Genomic DNA, 18,424 nt, shown 5'->3' on the forward strand with positions numbered 1-18,424 from the left:
CAGGATATCATCAAATCAAAAGGCTATCAGGCATAAACATGTTTATAGTTCCTGGCAGTAATGCACTTGTAATGGATAGAGCTGGTTGTATTTTACACTAGAATTATGCTAACACTATTCCTTGCACTAATGTATACACATTAAGAGTCACAAAGTAAATAGGAAAGATGAGCTTTGCACACAGCAGTCCACTCCTAAGCAAGATTAGTTTTAATAATCACTAATAAGGTTCTTGATAAAGCCATAGCAGTTGGTGAGTTCTGGATTTACACAAGGCTGACGTCTGGGCTAGAGAGAAGTCTGCAGCTGAAAGCTGTGAAGTACACAACATTGTTCTCTTTTCCTAGGGGAGAAACAATTTACACCTGGTGCAATTCAGGATTTGGTTATAACAATGATTAAAAGCTTGCAAAATTCAGGATGAATTTCAAAGGTGCAAGAGTTACTCTTGGGGTAGAGCAAGTTTCTCCTTTTACCGCCATGAAGTTCCCTGACAGAATCATAGAATGATAGAATCATAGAATCAACCAGGTTGGAAGAGACCTCCAAGATCATCCAGTCCAACCTAGCACCCAGCCCTAGCCAATCAACCAGACCATGGCACTAAGTGCCTCAGCCAGGCTTTTCTTGAAGACCCCCAGGGACGGTGCCTCCACCACCTCCCTGGGCAGCCCATTCCAATGCCAATCACTCTCTCTGTGAAGAACTTCCTCCTAACATCCAGCCTATACCTACCCTGGCACAACTTGAGGCTGTGTCCCCTTGTTTTATTGCTGCTTGCCTGGCAGAAGAGACTGATCCCCACCTGGCTACAACCTCCCTTCAGGTAGTTGTAGACAGTAATAAGATCACCCCTGAGCCTCCTCTTCTCCAGGCTAAACCGGCCCAGCTCCCTCAGCCTCTCCTCATAGGATTGGTGCTCCAGGCCCCTCACCAGCTTCGTTGCCCTTCTCTGGACATGTTCCAGCACCTCAACATCCTTCTTGAATTGAGGGGCCCAGAACTGGACACAGCACTCAAGGTGTGGCCTGAACAGTGCTGAGCACAGGGGCAGAATAACCTCCCTTGTCCTACTGGCCACACTGTTCCTGATGCAGGCCAGGATGCCATTGGCTCTGTTGGCCACATGGGCACACTGCTGGCTCATCTTCAGTTTACTGTCTTATCAGTACCCCCAGGTCCCTTTCCTCCTGGCTGCTCTCAGCCACTCTGTCCCCAGCCTGTAGTGCTGCTTGGGATGGTTGTGGCCAAAGTGCAGAACCCTGCACTTAGCCTTGTTCAATCTCATCCCATGTGGAATGAAAACTTGCTTTGCTGCCTGACATGAGGATAGATGTCAGGCAGCAAAGCAAGTTTTCATTCCACATGTTTTGAACTGCCACAAGTGCTGCAGCACTACTGGGGTTCCTTGAGCTGCTCCCAGCTGCAGTACCTCTTGGCTGCTCCCAGGACTGTGTTGGGGCTGCACCATAATTTGAGCTCCAAGTCCAGTCCATCTAAAAGAAAGGAGCCTCAATTCCACTCTAGGAGGGATACAAGCCTTAGGAGGGACACAGGAGCTGCAGTCTAAGGGAAGGACAGTCAAACTGTGCTCTTAAGAGAACTTGTAGTAGCTGTGAAGTCATGCTGGTTGCGAAAGGACAAAACCTAAGCCTAGGCCAAGGAAGCCACTGTGGTCACTGTTGGATTTCTTCAGTTATTTCACAGTATCACAGTATCATCAGGGTTGGAAGAGACCTCACAGATCATCAAGTCCAACCCTTTACCACAGAGCTCAAGGCCAGACCATGGCACCAAGTGCCACGTCCAGTCCTGCCTTGAACAGCTCCAGGGACGGCGACTCCACCACCTCCCCGGGCAGCCCATTCCAGTGTCCAATGACTCTCTCAGGGAAGAACTTTCTCCTCACCTCCAGCCTAAATTTCCCCTGGCACAGCCTGAGGCTGTGTCCTCTTGTTCTGGTGCTGGCCACCTTAGAGAAGAGAGCAACCTCCTCCTGGCCACAACCCCCAGGTAGTTTCACAGGGGGGTCATTGCTTTGTGCAGACACAGCCACTGAGGTCAGATCCCTCTTGATAGCTGTGGAACAGGATGAAATGTAGCCCAAGCAATGCAAGCTGATTTGACATGCAGGACAATACCAGTGGCACCTTTTGGCTTGCTGAAATGCCAAGTGACCATTACAATAGGACTTCTTAGGGGGTGTGGGGGGGGTGGAGTTTAAAACACTTGCATAGGCAGGATAGAAGGGAGAAAGGGAGAGTGAAAGAAAGACTTTCTTGGACTATAACTCTTTTCACACTAAAAGCTAGTACAAACAGCACTCCTAAGGTCAGAAAGAGGGCAACAAGAGCAATAGTCCATAAAAGGATAAGAACAAATGATTTTAAAACTGGCTTTCCTGTCTTAAATGTGATTCCCTTTTCTCTTAGTTTTATGGGTGCTGAAGTAGAGGCCCTGTGTGCTTGCAGATGGTGGTTAGAGCTGTTTCTTTTCCAGTTTCTTTCTGCTAGCATTGCTGAGGTTATCTTCCAAGTTCAGCCTCTGTAGTCATATATTACCTATACCAAGGTATGAATCAGTGCATCTCTGTGTCCCAGTGGGTGGGCTGTGAATGCAGGCTTTTAACTTGGCCTAAGTGACCCAAAGCACTTTTGTTTAATCCTTAGGAGTGTTTTCAAAGGTGACATTGGCATTAAGGCTTCTAACTTGATGTGGATAGCAGAGATTTATGCTGTCAGGAGTTAAGCTAGTACAAGCATATGCCACCTTGACTCACGGACTACCTAGAAAATTACCTTATGTCCTTTCCTGTTCAATTTTCTCACCATCTGGTATAATCCTGAAAGAAAACACATTTCCATTTCTGCAAAAAAATAAGAAATCAGACTGGACTTTTGTAACAAAGAACTCAAATTGAGACAACAAAACACTTCAATGGGAAGCTGTTAGTAAAAGTGAGTGGAACTGCACTGAGTGTGTGTGAAACGACTTATTTTGTACATACTCAGGGAAGTGTGAGGGACAATAAAATCTAAGCTACAAAGAGCCAAATGCCTAAAAAAAAAGAGGGAACTGAATGCTGAGTCCCTGCTTGGGACTTGATTTTTGCTATAAAACTGAAATATTTACCATGTTATATGGTATTTACCCTAAATAGTGCAGTATTTCTACTCCCCACCCATTCCCATTAATCTGTATTTAACTGACAAGTTTTATGTGTCTACACTAGAGTCTTCTGTGTGGTTTTTAACCCTGAAGGAAAGCTAAAGAGGTCCCAGATCTCAAGAAGTATAGGCTGGATGTTAGGAAGAAGTTCTTCACAGAGAGAGTGATTGGCATTGGAATGGGCTGCCCAGGGAGGTGGTGGAGTCACCGTCCCTGGAGGTGTTGAAGCAAAGCCTGGCTGAGGCACTTAGTGCCATGGTCTGGTTGACTGGCTAGGGCTGGGTGCTAGGTTGGACTGGCTGATCTTGGAGGTCTCTTCCAACCTGGTTGATTCTATGATTCTAAGTCCATGGCTTGGTTATGGTCTCAAGCCCAAGTCACACATGTAAAAGTTCCTATCCTTAAATCATAGAATCAACCAGATTGGGAAAGACCTCGATGTAGCATTTTAGTTTTGTGTTTTGAATAGCTGCTTTCAATTGGTCAAGTGATGCTGGAAAGAAAAATGTGCCAGGTTTTAAAAGCAAGCTATTCCACTTCATTCTTTGTTTTAAGCTGGAAAGGTGCAGCATATGGAGAAAGTAGGGAAGGTCCCACAAAATCAGTGATTTACTGAGTCTGTACTTTGTGTGCTGAGAGATGGCCAAACGTGGCTAAGTTCATTTACTGAAGCAAATGCCCCATGGGTTAAGAGCAATGTAAATTAGATACTACAGAAGTTCTGCTTGAGCATTAAGTATTAGCAATTCAACTTAACTCGTTGAACTTGCACTTTGATGTCAGCTACATATGGCAGAGACCAAAGGTGTTTTGATTTTTATGTAATGATGAATACTCTGCTTGAAAAGCAGTCCCATGGCCAAGCAGGGATATATACTCCCAGGCCTTTTTTAGAACACAGATGTAGTTTTGGTTTGGTATCCTCACAGTGCCTTGCATTCACAGGCTTTTACTGCAACAAATGAGCTAATAACTCAAACTGCAATAAGTGATCCTCCTTGGAGCAGGGGTGTTTGCTTTCAATTTCGTACGGGAGCCTTCATAGGCTCACAGGATGTTAGGGGTTGGAAGGGACCCAAAGAGATCATAGAATCATAGAATCAACCAGGTTGGAAGAGACCTCCAAGATCATCCAGTCCAACCTAGCACCCAGCCCTAGCCAGTCAACCAGACCATGGCACTAAGTGCCTCAGCCAGGCTTTGCTTCAACACCTCCAGGGACGGTGCCTCCACCACCTCCCTGGGCAGCCCATTCCAATGCCAATCACTCTGTCTGGCAACAACTTCCTCCTAACATCCAGCCTAGACCTACTCTGGCACAACTTGAGGCTGTGTCCCCTTGTTGTGTTGCTGGTTGCCTGGCAGAAGAGGCCAACCCCCACCTGGCTACAGCCTCCCTTCAGGTAGTTGTAGACAGCAATGAGGTCACCCCTGAGCCTTCTCTGCTGCAGGCTGCACACCCCCAGCTCCCTCAGCCTCTCCTCACAGGGTTTGTGTTCCAGGCCCCTCACCAGCTTTGTTGGCCTTCTCTGGACACATTCCAGCACCTCAACATCTCTTTTGAATTGAGAAGCCCAGAACTGGACACAGCACTCAAGGTGTGGCTTGACCAGTGCCGAGCACAGGGGAAGAATAACCTCCCTTGTCCTGCTGGCCACACTGTTCCTGATGCAGATCATCCAGTCTAACCCCCCTGCCACAGCAGGACCACACAATCTAACACAGATCACAGCGGAACACATCCAGACAGGCCTTGAAAGTCTCCAGAGAAGGAGACTCCATGACCTTCTCTTCCTGCTTGCTCTGCTGCTGCCAGTCCTCCCCCTGCCCCACACCACATTGTTTCACATTGGCCTGGCCCAGGTGCCCTTCCTGCCTTCCCTGGGTCATCTGGCCCACATGGCAGCTGTCCTAGGTACATGCCAGCACTCAAATATATATGCCACAGTTTAATATGAGGCAGTAAGGACTGCACACATCTGATGTCAGATATCCTTTATCATCACCATTCAGGCTTTGAGCCCTGGAGACTTGCTAGAATAGGTCACTTGCATTGGAAAGAGTAATTAGACCAAACTCTAAAGCAGGCAAGAAGTTTCTGAGCTGATGGCATAGAGAAGGCAAGGAAACATGCATCCCAGAGGGAAGCCAGAAGAGCAAAGAGCAGGCTGCTGAAGAAAGATGGGAGCATGACTAAGTCACAATAGAAACTCTTGCATGGAGGAATGAGTTCTTTTTTAGGAGCTGTGCTACAGTGATACCCAGACATACGTCAAGGTACTGCCAAGACTCCATGGAAAATGTTCCTAACCTGAACCATACAATGGTCTCACATCATGGGATTTGCCTTGGCAGGCAGTATCTAGGGTAGCACAAAAGCCTCATCAGCTGTCTGTGGCAAAAGAGGTCCCCTAACAGTTTGTCCTCTGGTACTGTTCCTGTGTGTAGGACATGGAGGATTCTTTTTGTCAGCTGCAGACTGACAGCTACCATGGCAAATGCAGTTAGGATACTTTCCAGGTTACTTGCTTACCCACACAGTGTGCTAAAGCAATATCGAGGCTGGAAGCACTCTTATATTCCTCTAGGATCACTTCTAACCATGGGCACTATACTCACAGCCTCAAATCTATTTTCTGAGCAATCTCCTACAGCCCTTCTCCTTCTCAGAGCTGATGTGCCATAGGAGTTCGAAAAAAAAGAAAAGGCAGATGTGTTGTATGGCCCAAATGTTTATCACAGTTCAGAAGAACAGTGAAGAAGAACCCAACATTCACCTCTATGGGTGCACAGAGCTATATGAGCACAAACGGTTCTGAAGCTTTGGAGCAGGTAAGTTGCCCAGGAACCTAATGAGAAAGTTAACCATACTGGTAGAGTTGTCCTAAAGCATCACAGTATCACAGTATCACCAAGGTTGGAAGAGACCTCATAGATCATCAAGTCCAACCCCTTACCACAGAGCTCAAGGCCAGACCATGGCACCAAGTGCCACGTCCAATCCTGCCTTGAACAGCTCCAGGGACGGCGACTCCACCACCTCCCCGGGCAGCCCATTCCAGTGTCCAATGACTCTCTCAGGGAAGAACTTTCTCCTCACCTCCAGCCTAAATCTCCCCTGGCACAGCCTGAGGCTGTGTCCTCTTGTTCTGGTGCTGGCCACCTGAGAGAAGAGAGCAACCTCCTCCTGGCCACAACCACCCCTCAGGTAGTTGTAGACAGCAATAAGGTCTCCCCTGAGCCTCCTCTTCTCCAGGCTAACCAATCCCAGCTCCCTCAGCCTCTCCTCGTAGGGCTGTGCTCAAGGCCTCTCCCCAGCCTCGTTGCCCTTCTCTGGACACGCTCAAGCATCTCAATGTCCCTCCTAAACTGGGGGGCCCAGAACTGAACAATGCAATGATCTGAAATTGCAGAGTTATATTAATTTCACAGGACACTCTGTCCCAGAACAGAATTAAGGCAAACAGTGCTGTGGTTTGTTATTTGCATTACAGAATCTAATGTCCAATATCTTCATTGATGATCTGGACCAAGGGATTGAATCCATTATCAGTAAGTTTGCAGATGACACCAAGCTAGGAGCAGGTGTGGATCTGTTGGAGGTCAGGAGAGCCCTGCAGAGGGACCTTGACAGGCTGGATGGGTGGGCAGAGGCCAATGGGATGAGAATGAACAAGGCCAAGTGCAGGGTTCTACAATTTGGCCACAACAACCCCAAGCAGCACTACAGGCTGGAGACAGAGTGGCTGGAGAGCAGCCAGGCAGAAAGGGACCTGGGGGCACTGGTAGATAGGAAATGCACATGAGCCAGCAGTGTGCCCAGATGGGCAGGAGAGCCAATGGCATCCTGGCCTGTATCAGGAACAGCCTGGCCAGCAGGACAAGGGAGGTTATTTTTCCCCTGTGCTCAGCACTGCTCAGGCCACACCTTGAGTCCTGTGTCCAGTTCTGGGCTCTTCAATTCGAGATATTGAGATACTGGAATGTGTCCAGAGAAGGGCAACGTAGTTGGTGAGGGCCCTGGAACACAGCTCTGTGAGGAGAGGCTGAGGGAGCTGGGGTGACCTCCTTGCTGTCTACAACTACCTGAAGGGAGGTTGTAGCCAGGTGGGGTTGGTCTCTTCTGCCAGGCAACCAGCAACAGAACAAGGGGACACAGTCTCAAGTTGTGCCAGGGCAGGTCTAGGCTGGATGTTAGGAGGAAGTTGTTGGCAGAGAGAGGGATTGGCATTGGCATGGGCTGCCCAGGGAGGTGGTGGAGTCACCGTCCCTGGAGGTGTTGAAGCAAAGCCTGGCTGAGGCACCTAGTGCCATGGTCTGGTTGACTGGCTAGGGCTGGGTGCTAGGTTGGCCTGGATGATGTTGGAGGTCTCTTCCAACCTGGTTGATTCTATGATTCTGTGATTCTTTGCAGGACCAATCTTACAGATGTTGCTACTATTCCACATCTGCATTAAAATAGGACACTGTCCTGGTAACTGTCAGCACTGCCCAAACCTGTGCATCCCTTCTTATCTGATCTTGAGGGGGCTCTCTTGCATGTAGCATTCACCCAAATGACTTATCTCTACTCCTCCATCATCAACCTAAACACAGCCTTTCATCTGCAGTCAAGATTTGCACCTGGGGAAAGTAATTTAGAAAACAACTGAGCCTGGAGCAAACCATGGCACTGAATAGTTACATGAGGTTGTCCTTTCAAAACTGTAGGAAAAGTGATTCTTTATCATTATCAGAATGGCACCTTGGAGTGGGAGATTAGTACAGGTGTTGTTGGCTTGCCTTAGAAGGCAAAATGCTCTATCCCCAGCCTAATCAGGATTTGATATCAGCTGGGGAAAGGTGAGAAGCAATATCTAGATAAAAATATACTGGGGCAGTCATACCTAGAGATGACTGGAGAAGTGAAACACTATTTTAAACTGAAGGAGATCTGAGATATCCATGAAGGAAAAAAACTATGTTAGGAGCACTTTGTGTTTCACTTACTGGATGTCCTGCAAACAGGTAGAAAGAGTGAGCACAGTGAAATAGTTCATAGAATCATCACCATAGAATCAACCAGCTTGGGAAAGACCTGCAAGATCATCCAGTCCAAACTACCACCCAGCCCTGTCCAATCAACTAGACCATGGCACTAAGTGAATCACAGAATCATAGGATAAGGCAGGTTGGAAAAGACCTCCAAGATCATCCAGGCCAACCTAGCACCCAGTCCTAGCCAATCAACCAGACCATGGCACTAAGTGCCTCAGCCAGGCTTTGCTTCAACACCTCCAGGGATGGTGACTCCACCACCTCCCTGGGCAGCCCATTCCAATGCCAATTACTCTCTCTGCTAACAACTTCCTCCTAACATCCAGCCTAGACCTCCCCCACCACAACTTGAGGCTGTGTCCCCTTGTTCTGGTGCTGGTTGCCTGGCAGAAGACACCAACCCCACCTGGCTACAACCTCCCTTCAGGTGGCTGTAGACAGCAATGAGCTCTGCCCTGAGCCTCCTCTTCTCCAGGCTGCACACCCCCAGCTCCCTCAGCCTCTCCTCATAGGATTTGTGCTCCAGGCCCCTCACCAGCCTTGTTGCCCTTCTCTGGACACATTCCAGCACCTCAACATCTCTCTTGAATTGAGGAGCCCAGAACTGGACACAGCACTCAAGGTGTGGCCTGAGCAGTGCTGAGTACAGGGGCAGAATAACCTCCCTTGTCCTGCTGGCCACACTGCTCCTGATCCAGGCCAGGATGCCATTGGCTCTCCTGGCCACCTGGGCACACTGCTGGCTCATCTTCAGCCTACTATCTATCAGTACCCCCAGGTCCCTTTCTTCCTGGCTGCTCTCAGCCACTCTGTCTCCAGCCTGTAGTGCTGCTTGGGGTTGTTGTGGCCAAAGTGTAGAACCCTGCACTTGGCCTTGTTAAATCTCATCCCATTGGCCTCTGCCCACCCATCCAGCCTGTCCAGGTCCCTCATTCATTCTTCTCTCGAACACCTCCAGGGACAGCGACTTATGGCAGCAAATATGTATGGAAGGTGAACACAGAAAGAAGATTCCCAATCTCTTGTAACACATCTAGAGGCAATGTTTGAAATTATCAACTAGCAGCATCAAAACTCAGCCAAACAGAGCAGTTGTCTGCACATTTAACTGTCAAACTCCCTGCTATACATATCCCTTCACTCCAAAAGCACAAATGGCTTCAAAGAAAAGTTCTAAGAATTTGTGAAGGCAAAGGATTGATCTGACCATGTTTTAGAGGGGCCAAAGACTGCTTTCCATGCTGTAGTGCCATACAACATGTCACAGTTATGTTGTAGTGTTGTTTTTTTTCCTCTGACCCAGTGATGGTATCCATGCAGACAGTGTTCAGCAGGGATATGGTTTCTTTGAGTCCTCCAGCGTCACAAGTGAGAGCAACTTGAGCGGATTGTAATTTGCACTGTTCTTGCCCAGGTATGCTATGAAGTCTGGGTGCTTATTTTTATCTTATGCAATCCACAAGCAGATTTTAAGACAAATTATCTGAATAATTTCGTTGAGGAGTCTGTCATCTCATAGTTACAAAACATTCTCTTACTTAGACAACCAGCAATAGAACAAGGGGACACAGTCTCAAGTTGTGCTGGGGGAGGTCTAGGCTGGCTGTTAGGAGGAAGTTGTTGGCAGAGAGAGTGATTGGCATTGGAATGGGCTGCCCAGGGAGGTGGTGGAGTTGCCATCCCTGGAGGTGTTGAAGCAAAGCCTGGCTGAGGCACTTAGTGCCATGGTCTGGTTGACTGGCTAGGACTGGGTGCTAGGTTGGCCTGGCTGATCTTGGAGGTCTCTTCCAACCTGGTTGATTCTATGGTTCTACGATTAGTGCCAGCATGAAAACTTACACCCAAAGCATTTTGGGCATTGTCATGGTACCAGTGCAGTCACCATGCACAAGTGTGCTCTAACTGGAATGCAGTCCTGTGGAGAGGGTCCTGGTGGATAGCAAATTAACCACAGCACATCAATGTGCCCTTGTGGCCAAGAAGACTAATGGGATCCTGGGGCATATTAGGAAGAGTGTGTCCAGCAGATCAAGGGAGGTTCTCTTCCCACTCTACTCTGCCCTGGTGAGACCTCATCTTGGATATTGTGTTCAGTGTTGGGCTCCCCAGTTTAAGAGGGACAGGGATCTGCTGGAGAGGATGATTAGGAAACTGTAGCACTGCCTGATGAGGAGAGGATGAGAGACCTGGGACTTCTTAGTCTGAAAAAGAGAAGACTTGGAGGGGATTTGATAAATGTCTATAAATATCTGCAGACTGGCCAGGAAGAGGGGGGGCAGGCTCTGCTCACTGCTCCCTGAGATAAGACAAGGAGCAAAGGGTGCAAGTTGCAGCACAGAAGGTTCCACCTCAGCACAAGAGGGAACTTCTTTACTGCAAGGGTCACAGAGCACTGGAACAGGCTCCCCAGAGAGGTTGTGGAGTCTCTTTCTCCGGAGACTTTCAAGGCCTGCCTGGATGTGTTCCTCTGTGATCTGTGTTAGATAGCATTGTCCTGCTCTGGCAGGGGGATTGGACTCGATGATCTCCTTGAGTCCCTTCCCACACTTGACATCCAGTGAGCCTGTGAGCCTGTAAATTGCAGCAAGAGTAAAGTAAGGCTCCTTTGACCTCAGTCACCTACAAAACTGGGGCATTTTTTTATCATGTGGCACCACCTTTCTTTCTGCCTCTCCTGCGCACATCCCACATTCATTCAGGTTTGCCTGACCTGTCCCTTTGTCTGCTTCAAAGGCCCACTAGAAAAGTTCATGCTGGGGAAAGGTAAGTAAGGGCTTCCAGGATGCTTTGGGGAAAAAAATAGCCTTATACATTTGCATCATCCCTTCATGAAACATTGCTCCCAAGCTTTTTGGGATGTGTTGCAGGATGAGTGGGAGAAGAATTGCAAGAACCTGGGGGTGCTGATTGATACCCACCTGAACATGAGCCAACAGTGTGCCCAGGTGGCCAAGAGAGCCAGTGGCATCCTGGCCTGCATCAGGAAGGGTGTGGTCAGCAGGAGCAGGGAGGTCATTCTGCCCCTGTACTCTGCACTGGTTAGACCACACCTTGAGTACTGTGTTCAGTTCTGGGCCCCCCAGTTTAGGAGGGACATTGAGATGCTTGAGCATGTCCAGAGAAGGGTGATGAGGCTGGGGAGGGGCCTGGAGCACAGCCCTACGAGGAGAGGCTGAGGGAGCTGGGATTGGTTAGCCTGGAGAAGAGGAGGCTCAGGGCAGACCTTATTGCTGTCTACAACTACCTGAGGGGTGGTTGTGGCCAGGAGGAGGTTGCTCTCTTCTCTCAGGTGGCCAGCACCAGAACGAGAGGACACAGCCTCAGGCTGCGCCAGGGGAGATTTAGGCTGGAGGTGAGGAGAAAGTTCTTCCCTGAGAGAGTCATTGGACACTGGAATGGGCTGCCTGGGGAGGTGGTGGAGTCGCCGTCCCTGGAGCTGTTCAAGGCAGGACTGGACGTGGCACTTGGTGCCATGGTCTGGCCCTGAGCTCTGTGGTAAAGGGTTGGACTTGATGATCTATGAGGTCTCTTCCAACCCTGATGATACTGTGATACTGTGAACCTACCAGTTTGACCTCAGATCTCCAGTTGTCACTGGGCTTTCTGCAACAGACTTTCAGGAGCAGAGGGATGGTCACTACAGCTGGAGGTACCACCTTAGGGCACTGTGCAGCACATGAACATGCCACAGCTTGTAAGCACACATTTGGACAAAAACAAAAGCACCATGGGAAAGCAGATCAAAGCAATGTGATTGCATTTCACATTTGCTACAGCTTGTTCTTAAAGCCACGGCGAGCAGCCTAATCCAATGTATCGTTCCTGTGCAGGCAGACCCTGGGGCTGGCTTCGTGTCCCATGCAGCACTGCTCCAGTGTGCAGCATCTGCCACACTCTGCCCTAGGGCTTGGCTTCATATTGCCTTCTTCCTTTCTACCTTCTTGTGGAAGATGCTTTCACAAACTCAGAAGGCCAAACCTCAGGTTGAAACAGGGCATCTATTCCCATGGCACTTCCTGGAATACTTGATTTTTGATCCAGGTTCCTGACCTTAAAGATTCAAAAGGGCAGATTGCCACTGATCTAGCTTCAATTTCACTGGCTCTTCTTTTTGCAGCTATGTCTGTCAATTTGCCCCTGCTCTCCCCTGTTTAATGAATGGATCAGCTGTTGATCACAACTGCTGCCACACAAATAGTAGATGGGACAATGATTCTCACAAGGACTTTTAAGTCCAGACTTTTAACCCATTGTGTCCAGCATGCAGGAGGTGCAAGAGCTGGAGCACTTATTAAAGAGGGATGTGGAGATGCTGGAGGGTGTCCAGAGAAGGGCCATGAGGATGCTCAGAGGGCTGCAGCAGCTCTGCTGTGAGCACAGATTGAAAGAGTTGGGGCTGTGCAGTCTGGAGAAGAGGAGGCTCCCAGGAGACCTTCTTGTGGCCTTCCAGGATCTGAAGGGGGCCTACAAAAAAGCTGGGGAGGGACTTTTCAGGATATCAGGGAGTGACAGGACTATGAAGAATGGAGCAAAGCTGGGGAGATTTGTAGTGGATGTGAGGAGGAAGTTGTTGAGCATGAGAGTGGTGAGAGGCTGGAATGGGTTGCCCAGGGAGGTGGTTGAGTCCCCATGCCTGGAGGTGTTTAAGGCCAGGCTGGATGAGGCTGTGGGCAGCCTGCTCTAGGGTAGGGTGTCCCTGGGAATGGCAGGGGGGTTGGAACTAGATGACCCTTGTGGTCCCTTCCAACCCTTACTGATTCTATGATTCTAGGAGAGACACAAGGAATTAAAGGACACATAGATGACTGAAATGCACACATTAAGATCTGTGTGGTGGTTTGGGTGTTCCCTGCCCCCTCCAACTTTGGAAAATCACCCAGACTAGACTCAGCAGCTCTGGAAATTGAATGAAGCTTTATACTTACAGCTTAGCACAATGTACAAGCAGATGGTTACCATATCTACAGAAATATACAAGTTAAAAAGTAATACAGAAACACAACAGCCCTCATTGAAATCTGAGTCCCCAGTAGGAGCTCCCAACCACCCTTCCACATTCTGCCACCCCTCTACCTTACCCCAGACTTTGCCTTACACTTCAAGGTAAGTTTGGAGGATCAGCTGCGGGGGGTTAGCAAGCAGAAGGATTAGCCATACAGATGGCAGGTTATGTTGGAGAGAGCAGTGCAGCCCAAAGCCCAGAGAGAGACTCCCTTATCTATTTTTGTGTTCTGGTTCTTATCCATCTCAGCAAGTCTATGAGTGCAGTAGCCATCACCATCATTTCCTTTTCACAGCCCATAATCCAATTCTTCTCACCAAAACATTCTAGCTAGGCTCAAACTAGCACAATCTGCCAGGCAGTCGAAACCAAATAGAAGCTATTCCCTCTGCATAGAAGTGAGCATTTTAAACTTGAATGGACCAGGGGTGACCTTATTGCTGTCTACAACTACCTGAGGGGTGGTTGTGGCCAGGAGGAGGTTGCTCTCTTCTCTCAGGTGGCCAGCACCAGAACGAGAGGACACAGCCTCAGGCTGCACCAGGGGAAATTTAGGCTGGAGGTGAGGAGAAAGTTCTTCACTGAGAGAGTCATTGGACACTGGAATGGGCTGCCCGGGGAGGTGGTGGAGTCGCCGTCCCTGGAGCTGTTCAAGGCAGGATTGGACGTGGCACTTGGTGCCATGGTCTGGCCTTGAGCTCTGTGGTAAAGGGTTGGACTTGATGATCTGTAAGGTCTCTTCCAACCCCGATGATACTGTGATACTGTGATTCTTCTAAGTATTTTTTTTCTTCTTATCATTCTTTCTTTGGGGCTGGGACAGATGATGTTCATCTCATCCAGACATGGGAAAAGGGGGTGGGGAGGAATGGGTAGGCTTGAACTTGTGCTAGCTGTTGGCAGCAGTTGTCTAATAGTTTTTTTTGCAGCGTGCACCCAAGGATCATGAGATTGAATGCAATATAAATAAATATGCTCTTTGGAACCCAACCCCATACATCTTTATAGGCTACGATACCTTCAGATGATAGAGGGGGAAAAAAAACCAACACATGTTGGCTTGTTTGTTGTTTTACAACAACAACAAAAAAAAAACCCACATTTTGGTGGCAATCCTACCTCTCATCACTTGTAAACAAGGTCAGGAGGCCAAAATGAGCCTGCCCCGTTTTGCACAAAGCAGTCAACAACTGAAGATGTTGTTGCAATAATCAGAAAATTATTGACCGGTGTCAACACCCCCTTCCTGATAAACTGTTGGAATGGTAATATTCTTGGCAAAATTGTTTTTCCTCTAATTACTGCATCCATCTGCTCTGTAAGATTGATTACGCTGCGAGAGTGTTTGTTCTCTTGTCTCCTGCAATGCTGGGCCTCTCCTTGGCGCAGCACTGGCCCTGCCTCGTGTCTGCATGGAGGTGAATGCGCCACGGAAAGCGAAGCAGCGCTCGGCCACGATGAAGCCGGATGAGCATCTCCTGAAGGAGCGGATACAGCATAGAATCATAGGGTCATAGAGTCAGAGAATCCAGCAGGTTGGAAGAGACCTCCAACATCATCCAGTCCAACCTAACACCCAGCCCTGTCCAATCAACCAGACCATGGCACTAAGTGCTTCATCCAGGCTTTTCTTATTGTCCTGGCATCCTGGCCTGAATCAGGAACAGTGTGGACAGTAGGACTGGATCAGGAAGAGTGTGGACAGCAGGACTGGATCAGGAAGAGTGTGGACAGCAGGACTGGATCAGGAAGAGTGTGGACAGCAGGACAAGGGAGGGTATTCTGCCCCTGCACTCAGCACTGTGCAGGCCACACCTTGAGTGCTGTGTCCAGTTCTGGGACCTTCAATTCAAGATAGATATTGAGGTGCTGGAAGGTGTCCAGAGAAAAGCAACAAAGCTGGTGAAGGGCCTGGAACACAAACCCTATGAGGAGAGGCTGAGGGAGCTGGGGGTGTGCAGCCTGCAGAAGAGGAGGCTCAGAGCAGACCTCATTGCTGTTTGCAACTCCCTGAAGGGAGGCGGCAGCCAGGTGGGGTTGGTCTCTTCTGCCAGGCAACCTCCAACAGGAGAAGGGGACACAGTCTCAAGTTGTGGTAGGGGAGTTCTAGGCTGGCTGTTTGGAGGAAGTTGTTGGCAGAGAGAGTGATTGGCATTGGAATGGGCTGCCCAGGGAGGTGGTGGAGTCACCATCCCTGGAGGTGTTGAAGCAAAGCCTGGCTGAGGCACTTAGTGCCATGGTCTGGTTGATTGTCTAGAGCTGGGTGCTAGGTTGGCCTGGATGATCTTGGAGGTCTCTTCCAACCTGGATGAGTCTATGATTCTATGACACTACTGTTATAGAATCAAAGAATCAGTCAGGGTTGAAAAGAATCACAAGGATGGGCTAGTTCCAACCCCCCTGCAATGGACACAGACATCCTACCCTAGATCCCCATCCAGACGGGCCTTAAAGACCTGCAGGGACAGGCCTCAACCACCTCCCTAGGCAACCCATGCCAGCCTCTCACCACTCCCATGGTCAACAACTTCCTCCTCACAGCCAGTTTGAACTTACCCATCTCCAGCTTCACTCCATTCCCCTTAGTCCTGGCACTCCCTCATAGCCTGAAAAGTCCCTCCCCAGCTTTTTTGTAGGCTCCCTTCAGATACTGAAATGCCACAGTAAGGTCACCTGGGAGCCTCCTCTGCTCCAGCCTGCACAGCCCCAACTCTTTCAGTCTGTGCTCACAGCAGAGCTGCTGCAGCCCTCTGAGCATCCTCGTGGTCCTTCTCTGGACACACTCCAGCATCTCCACATCCTCACTCCCCTTGTTCCCAGCACAAAACATAGGGGGACCGCAGTGACTGAATTAGGCTGGATAATATCCTGTCTGCTACAGACTCAGACTGACATCCTGATGCTGTCCTGCACTGGAGAACTATTTTGGAAGCTACCTTTACAGGCACTTTGGATGTAATGCAGTTTTATTTATAAAGAAATGAAATCTTTGATTATGGAGAAGAATCCCAGGGCTAGAGATGCATGCTGCAGAGCCACAGAGCCTGTGGGGGACCATGCTTATCACAGCAAAATTGTCTTCTCAACTGTTCAGCATTGCTGCCGTGTCATGTTACAGTAATAACTGCAGATGAAGAGCTTTTAATTCATTGATAAAAGCAGAAGGCTGGAGTAGCTGGCTAGCCATAATGAAGCTTATTATTCTGCAGCTAATTTGCCCATTATATTAGAGTTTCATTTCTGAGCACTTGTAGCAGAAGACAGCATTATCAACATGACATCTAAACATAGAAGGTCCTGGAAAGAATGTTAATGAGCTATCACCTGTCTCTGCAAAAGAAGTTCCTATTATTAATAGTGAGTGTGCTGAGTGCAGATCAGAAACTCTCCCTGAAGAGTTTGCAACCTGTGTAAAATATGATTACTCATCTGGAACGTAACCAGAAAGCAATGGCTAAAAGTCATGCCTCATTTAAAGGATTCTGCTTCCTTTGGTGATTGGAAGTGGGCAAGAGCTCAGATGAAGCACCGTTGTCTAGCAGCAGGATTCCTACACACCTCCATCAGCCCCAGCAATAGGTTGGAGCCTGATCCTGGGAGAAGAGCTGCACATTGAGGAGCACTCTGTTGCTGTCCTCTTACTCCTTTAACTCTCCCTCTTGCTTTTTTTTTCTGGTCAAGAGATCAGAGCTCCTGAAGACTACTGGAACAGAATATCTAATCCTTCCTCCTACACCTACCACAGAGATATCCCAAAAGCCTGAAAGAGAGTATTGGGACATCTGTTTCTGTGCCAGGGAATAAAATATGTCATAACAGAGACATGGGTAAAGAATCAAGGATATGGCATCTCAGCACTCACTCACCATGAAGACCCAAGTGGATCTCCAGTCAGTTACATACTCTGGCATCTTCCCAGAAATAGTGAGACTGATTGGATTTTTTTCCTAACATCCCTTCAGAATTTCATTGGGAAGAGGAATTCATAGAATCAGTCAGGGTTGGAAGGGACCACAAGGATCACCTAGTTCCAACCCCCCTGTCATGCCCAGGGACACCCTACTCTAGAGCAGGCTGCCCACAGCCTCATCCAGCCTGGCCTTAAACTTACCTGAGGGGTGGTTGTGGCCAGGAGGAGGTTGCTCTCTTCTCTCAGGTGGCCAGCACCAGAACAAGAGGACACAGCCTCAAGCTATGCCAGGGGAAACTGAGGCTGGAGGTGAGGAGAAAGTTCTTCCCTGAGAGAGTCATTGGACACTGGAATGGGCTGCCCGGGGAGGTGGTGGAGTCGCCGTCCCTGGAGCTGTTCAAGGCAGGACTGGACGTGGCACTTGGTGCCATGGTCTGGCCTTGAGCTCTGTGGTAAAGGGTTGGACTTGATGATCTGTGAGGTCTCTTCCAACCCTGATGATACTGTGATACTGTGATACTGTGATACCTCCAGCCATGGGGACTCAACCACCTCCCTGGGCAACCCATTCCAGCCTCTCACCACTCTCATGCTCAACAACTTCCTCCTCATGGCCAGTCTGCATCTCCCCACCTCCAGCTTTGCTTCATTCCCCCCAGTCCTGTCACTCCCTGATTTCCTGAAAAGTCCCTCCCCAGCTTTTTGTAGCCCACTTCAGATGCTGGAAGACCACAAGAAGGTCTCCTGGGAGCCTCCTCTTCTCCAGACTGCACAGCCCCAACTCTTTCAGTCTGTGCTCACAGCAGAGCTGCTGCAGCCCTCTGAGCATCCTCCTGGCCCTTCTCTGGACACACTCCAGCATCTCCACATCACTCTTTAATAGGGGCTGGCCCTGATCTCCTCTAGTGCCAAGTCCCCTTGATTTCCCCAGTATTCTTCATGTCCTCTTGCTTGCTCTCTCCAGTTTCCTGCTGTGCCCAGACACAGGTCTTACAGATGCTCATGAGATCATTACATCATGCTAAAATAGTGTCTCCTTGGGCCCCCTTGCAGGAAAAAACAGCACCACTGAGCTTCCTTGTGCCTTATCAGTGAGGAAGGGGAAGCATTGCTTTTGTTGCTTGTCAATGTTGGGAATATTTCTGTTTATTGTTATGCTTATAAGAACATCAGATACTGAGCTGCTAGCTAGAATGTTTTGGTGAGAAGAACTAGATTACAGGCTGTGAAAGGAAAACAAGGCTGATGTCTACTGCACTTATAGACTTGCTGAGTTGTATAAGAACAAGAAATCAAAACATAGATAA

This window comes from Pogoniulus pusillus, chromosome 28, assembly GCF_015220805.1.
Source record: "Pogoniulus pusillus isolate bPogPus1 chromosome 28, bPogPus1.pri, whole genome shotgun sequence".
Taxonomy (NCBI): domain Eukaryota; kingdom Metazoa; phylum Chordata; class Aves; order Piciformes; family Lybiidae; genus Pogoniulus; species Pogoniulus pusillus.